At 40.8% G+C, this 6,906-nt stretch overlaps 1 protein-coding gene across 3 annotated transcripts in view; it reads right to left on the bottom strand.

Annotated features, from left to right (window-relative positions):
* The window catches only part of ADD3 (adducin 3 (gamma)), a 69,055-nt gene that overhangs the window by 24,331 nt on the left and 37,818 nt on the right, over nucleotides 1-6,906 (bottom strand). The window lies entirely within an intron of this gene.

Genomic DNA, 6,906 nt, shown 5'->3' on the forward strand with positions numbered 1-6,906 from the left:
CGAGGTGATTCTGCCCCTCTACTCTGCTCTGGTGAGACCCCACCTGGAGTACTGTGTCCAGCTCTGGAGCCCTCAGCATAAGAAAGACACGGACCTGTCGGAGCGGGTCCAGAAGAGGGCCACGAAAATGATCAGGGGGATGGAACACCTCTCCTATGAAGAAAGGCTGAGAGTTGTGGTTGTTCAGCTTGCAGAGGAGAAGGCTTCGGGGAGACCTCATTGCGGCCTATCAGTACTTAAAGGGGGCTTATGAAAAAGATGGCAGCAAACTTTTTAGCAGGGCCTGTTGCGACAGGACACGGGGGAAGGGCTTTAAACTAAAGGGGGGTAGATTTAGAATAGATATAAGGAAGAAATTTTTTACATTGAGGGTGGTGAACCACTGGCACAGGTTGCCCAGAGAGGTGGTGGATGCCCCACCCCTGGAAACATTCAAGGTCAAGCTGGACAGGGCTCTGAGCAACCTGATCTAGTTGAAGACGTCCCTGCTCATTGCAGGGGGGTTGTACTAGATGACCTTTAGAGGTCCCTTCCAACCCAAACTATTCTATGATTCTATAACTGCTGAAATTTAAAATGCTAGAAGAAATCAAATTTCAGTTTATCAGGGATCTTACACATTTCCAAGCATGATTAGCTGTTTTTTCAGTAAGCACAGGAGTAGGGAGAGTGAGAGAACATGTGGTGGCAATGCACCAGGACAGACGACAGGCAGAGCTCTCACAGGGCATTTTGGATGCAGCCAGAAGGAAAGTCATCAGTCACAACTTTCCAGGTTTTTCCAGGCACTGTTAAGAGCGTGTAATTAACCAAAGGATTATTTAACAGCCCCAAAAGAAAAAAAAAAAAAAGGACTTAAAATTTAATACAGCTTTTAATTGTTATTCATTTCTTGTACTGCAATGGAAACCCCTCTTCCTGCTCTCACCAGACCAATCTGATGCCTTTATTGGGCAGAATTTACAAAACTAGTGAATGAAACAAAAATGGTGGATTTTGTTAAAATGCATTTTATTTTATATCTCCTTATCACTTATCCAGGGAATTAATTCAGATGCAAGTGTTATTTATAATTAATAACTTCAAATACATATAGGACCATAGTAAAGCCATCAGGCAAAGGAGGATGGATCCGATTGTTTAATGATTTGAATAATCTTAAGAACATAGTGCCAAAAGTACAACAGGATCTGCAGACACCCCCCAAGATGACAAAAACCCAAACCCAAGCAGTTAACAACCAGCAGGAAGATTAGAAATATGTATGGGAAAAAAATTCAATTTGGAAACTGTTGGCATCTATATCTAACGAAAACCACAGTTCAAACCAAATGGAAAGCAGCAATATGGAAATAAGAGAGGAGTGAAAAGGTAACTCATTGTTGATGTAAGGAAGCAGGGAAAAACTCACAATTGCATTTGTGGTGCAGGACATGGGTATGAACTGACCCTGTACCACCGCAGCTATAGAAATGGAAGTTAGGCAATGGGATTTCTTGGTTTCTCATAGAGATCTAGTGGATGGCTTTGATTTAAGACAGCATTACCCTGAGCACAAATTCTCCCCCACTTAAAATGCTGAACTTGCCCGGCTCCCTGTTCTGTCCTAGGCTCAGCGGGATATTGTCACAGCTCAGAGGGGATCTTTAAGGGACATTTTGTGGCCTGCCTTAAATGACGTGCCAAGTTGAGCTCATCTCCCCCAGTGAACGAAATGCTGCACAGGTCGTATGACGAAAGCATGCGATTAAATAAGCTATTGCAATGAGCAGAGGATCACGACTCCCCAGCAGGAAGTCAGGAAGATGTCAGAGAAGATCGAAGCCAGAGGAGGGAGCTGCAATGTGAGAGGCCTGCCCAGTGAGGAGGTTCCCAGGAGATGTATAAAGTTGTGAGCCCTTCCCGGCCAAAGGGTGATGCTCCTGAAGGATCTGAAAGGCTTTTGAACTTGTGGGGAAAGAGCAGTGGAAGCTGAAACATGTGAGGAACTGAAAGGACTTTGATATTTTAAGAAAATAAACTGTCCCAAATAGGAGTGGTGTTGCGAAAATACTGGATGTTTACTCAATACAAAATAAAGTAAGCTAGACAAGTGCAAAAGCTGGGGAAAAAAATAAATCAAACCATCCTTCATCTCTGTCCTGATGGTTTGAAAATAACATAGCCAGAAAAAAAAAAAAATTCAAGTGTAGGTGGGTTTGCTTGTTTTTGCGGAAAAAAATCTGCCTGCATGCTAAGGCAGACCTCTGAATAGAGGAGTTGCTAAGCAGGACTGTTATCTCCCCACTTCTTTGGGCAAGACCAGCCAGCATGGGAGGCAGGGGTGCATGTGCATGCACAAGGCAGGAAGGAAGAGAGGCACAGGAGAGAGGCACGGGAGAGTAGTACATTTTTAACCTCAGCATAAAAAAAAAAGGAAAAAGAAAAAAAAAAGGATTTTGCAATCCAGATGGCTAGACCTGAACCAGTGCCCTCATGTATGGCAGCACCGAGCCAGAATTGCCCCAAACACCCTGCAGAGCTGTAATGGATTGGTAGGCGCTCTCTTTATCCAACATGAAATTAAAGCAAAGCATGACGAGATCCTGCCAGCAAACTGCTCAGCTTAAAAAGAAACAAGCTCCAAATAACTGTGTGTTTCGTATGTAAAAATGGCAAGTGCACATTGAATGGGTCTCAACAAGCCACGAGAAACTTTCGCTGGTAAATTCAAAACATAAATTAGGCATTTAAATTCCAATAACCAGGCATTTTTATGTTTACATATTTCAGCTGTTCAACTCATCACTTCATACACAAATTTGACTACTCCAACTTTTTCTTACATCAATAAAATAATGAACTATATCTCATATAACAGTATATCTTATGTATAAATTAAGTGAATGTATCCTTTTCCATTTTCACTCTAACCTGTAGCTTTTCTTCAAATACAGTGATAGAAAGTGGATGTAAGCTATCCTTCAATGCAGTTTAAGCTGTGATCCTAATTTCCCATCAGGTTACACACACAGTCCTGTTAGCTAAAACCTGTAGTTAGCTTTCCTGCTGGTTAGATAATTCTTTCACACAGTCTCACTTCACTGGCAGCAGCATGGTGCTGCTGCCTGCTCACAGAAACAGCCGACACCTTCCCTGGCCGCTCTGGGAGGGCTGCAGGGAGTTTATCCCTACTGAATGTTCATGCAGCTCCTTGATGCTGAACTGACTGTTCAGTCTTCACACGTGGTAACTGTGCAACCATTGCTTTTTTGAAGCTTCTGGTTGTCATGGTGAGGGCACCAGAGAAATGCCAGAAGGAAATGAAGGCCAGGAGGACTTGCATACCATAACTGAAATAAGGGTTTTGATGATACAGCAAATAAATGTTTGCTCTTTGAAAGAGGTAGTTACTCTGTGTAACAAGCAATATATGATTGCTTAGCATATAAAAAGACAAAACTGTTTTTAAGTCACAGTTAAGTTGGAAAATCTAAAAAAACCACAACCCATGTTTTCAAATTTTGGATATATTATAGGTCAAGTATCTCAGACCCAATGTAAAGCAATAAAATTAGTCCACTGCATAAATGTAGTGCCTTTCCTTTAAAGATAACGACACAGTACCTGAGCCTTCTGAACTTGCAGACATTACTGAAATAAACTTAAATGGCTTTATCTTAAAGATTGGCCAGCAGTACCTCTGGATGTTATCAGGCTGCTCAGACCCAGCTGATCTTAATTTCTTTCCACCTTTCTAACACACACAGAACAACAAACATGTGGGTCATATCAGATCCTCCAGGCCATCAGATGCTCACAGGTTACATGCAGTATTAAGCAAACATGTCTGAGAACTCACTTATAACATCAGGACATTCTTCGTGGGCAGTGGTCATAAAACTATAATTTGTTTAAGACTTATTACGAACGGACTCTAAGACATTAGCAAACATCAGAGGCAAGGGGAATAGCTTTTCAGTAGCTTTTAAATTGTTTAATTTAGGAAAGGAAAATTGCACATCAGAAAGGAGTAGTCAGATTGCACATCAATATGTGCATCAAACAGCACATCAGAGAGATACAGCAGTTTGATGTCTGAAGGTGTCTGGTCAGGACTGTAGCCCTTACAATAACATGCACTGCACAAAATAATACTGTGGTTCCTGAAATATATTCTCTAATTTATTTTCTTGCTAAAGAATTTAGATTTTCCTACTTGAAAGAAAGAAAAGAGCTCGTTAATAAAACAGATTAAATCAGTACCTAAGCTTCCTAGTATATGACAGTGATTAACCCTTTAGTTTTACACCATATTCTTTGCTCAGAGAAAGTGCATGTTCAAACAAGTTCACCTCAAGTCCATACATGCTTATGTATTTTTAAGAAAGGTATTATCCTTGCTACATACACTTCATATTTACTAATACTTGCCAGATGACTCAATGACTATTTCTCTGATCTGAATGCGTATATCAAGATTGGGTGAAGATATGAATGCATATATCTAAGACTGGGTGAAGATTTACCAGCAAGCAGGCTCTTCTTTAAAATGTGTCTGATAACCTCTCTTCCTCTTCTTCCAAAACACCTTCAAACTATTTCCTCCTTGTTGACTGGAATAAACCAGAGAAGCAACAAAGCTCTATGCAAACTTCTGACACAATGCAATTCTGCAGCTATAGAACAAAAACATTATGCACAATACTTGTTAATTCAATCCTGAATCTGTGTTACACAGACCAGTAACAGGAAAAATGCTTTCTGGCCCTTTTGCAACAAATATTATATTCAGGAGGAGACAAGGTAATCGTTTTCAGTCCTGACTCTCAAGAACAGAAGACATTTTTTACGCTGAAGGTGGTGAAACACTGGCACAGGTTGCCCAGAGAGGTGGTGGATGCCCCATCCCTGGACACATTCAAGGTCAGGTTGGCCAGGGCTCTGAGCAACCTGATCTAGTTGAAGATGCCCCTGCCCACGGCAGGGGGGTTGGACTAGATGACCTTTAGAGGTCCCTTCCAACCCAAACTATTCTATGATTCTAACACTATGGCACATTGCAGCTGGAACCTGGAAGGAATAATGCAGTTTCTGTTCCCAAATCAGTTATAAAATTTGCTTGATGGACATTCAGTCACAGATACTGTATAAAAATACTTTTATTTCCTCACATGAGAAATCATAGCAGGGTTCCTCTAAATTTTCTGTTTCAAGAAAAGAGACAATAAAAGGAGATACTTAAGTGAGGGGAACTAGTAGCTCAGACACCTCCTTCTTCGTGCCTGATCACACACTCAGCTCCCACATTCCCGATCCTCCCTGGCAGATACCAAGAGCCAAGCAGGCGGCAGGCCCCTGGCTTATTTGGACAACTGTTCCCTTACACAACAAAAACTTGCAACTTATTGGCAGCTCGAAACAGTCACTTTCCAAAAAGTGCTGGGCTCAGCTTCTCTTGCAGCACAACACTAACAGCAGCCCAGCGGCTCTTTGTCCTCCAACCTTCTGTTAAAACAGTTACCTAGACTCAGGGGTTTGCCCCTCTCCATTCCCCTTCCTAAGATCTGCACGCTGACACTGCATCTATTAAAAAAAACCACAGAGGCTGCGGCAAAGGGACATTTATTATGTTTGGCAGACTTGGCAAAAGGTCCTCCAAAATGTTAAGGAACTAGTTAGGCTCATCAGATTCAATACTGCCATCGAAAGAACCAAAGAATAACACACATACAAACCCAAACAAGATCTCTGTAACTTACTTTTATCTCTTAGGCTAAAGAGCTAGGCTTTGCTGTGAGTACTGGCTATTCATAATGTGAATATTTTAACGGGAAGGAGCAGACTCCGATCACATTTTATGATTGAGTGTTTAACATAAAATTATCATGATTAAAGCATTATGCAGTACCTCCTTAGAGTATTTTCTTTATAAAAGAGGTTGGCTGCAAAACCAAGCTTGCACAAATTGACTTGAAGGCAATAAATTCCTTAGTCAACAGGTTCACATTATACTTGGAGCAACACACAGATCCAAGAGGCACTCTGCGACAACACTTTAGCAAACAATCCTGTTATTCATGGATGACTATAATAGGGTGATTACTAACAGCTGTTTGCAATCTCATTACATATGGAAAAGCTTCAAAAAATTACAGAAGCAGCACCCCAACTTAGAGGAACTGAAGAGAGAAGGATCTGTAAAGCTGCTTAACCCCTTCCCAGTCACATTATCCTCATTACTCACGTTACACCCCAAAACCCCCAAAGGCTCACCCTCACACAGTCCTTACTCACTCCCTATGGCTTCAAAATACTCAAGGCAACAGTATTACTTTCCAATGCATTCATCAGCTTAAACCCAAAGAATGCATGTATTAAAATATAAATTAAAACTAGTATGAGAGTCATTCAATAGATTTAATAGTTTTATATGTAGCCTACACAAGTATGAACTTACACAACCAGTATATGAGTGCTAATATGGCCAAGTATGGGTATGATCACCCTCAAGGACACGAAAAGAACACAGTCTAGCTTTTCAACAAATGTAACCCAATTAAAAATGTTAATTAAAGCATTCCTGATGCAAATGATAGGTTAATATTCAAACCCAGAAAGCAGAACACCATGTAATGCCCTAATTTGTTCCTATTTGACCGGTGACTCCTTCACTCTCTTCCCTGCCCCTAAATTTTAATTAAGTACCCTGCAGCCAGCCAGACCTTTTTGTAATACTGCAGTGAAGCATAAGAATATAAAAGGATCATTAAAAAAACCAAGACAATAAAGGTTGCTTGTTCACAGACAAAAAACTATGCAAACAAAATGCTGGATAATCTGTTTAGTGACTCTTCTTAGAGGATGGTCCAGAGTTATCCTAGCTAGCCGAGACAGATTTCTTTTTTTAAGTCTCAAAAAGTTAAT

This window comes from Pygoscelis adeliae, unplaced genomic scaffold (genome assembly GCF_000699105.1).
Source record: "Pygoscelis adeliae isolate BGI_AS28 unplaced genomic scaffold, ASM69910v1 Scaffold4, whole genome shotgun sequence".
NCBI lineage: Eukaryota > Metazoa > Chordata > Aves > Sphenisciformes > Spheniscidae > Pygoscelis > Pygoscelis adeliae.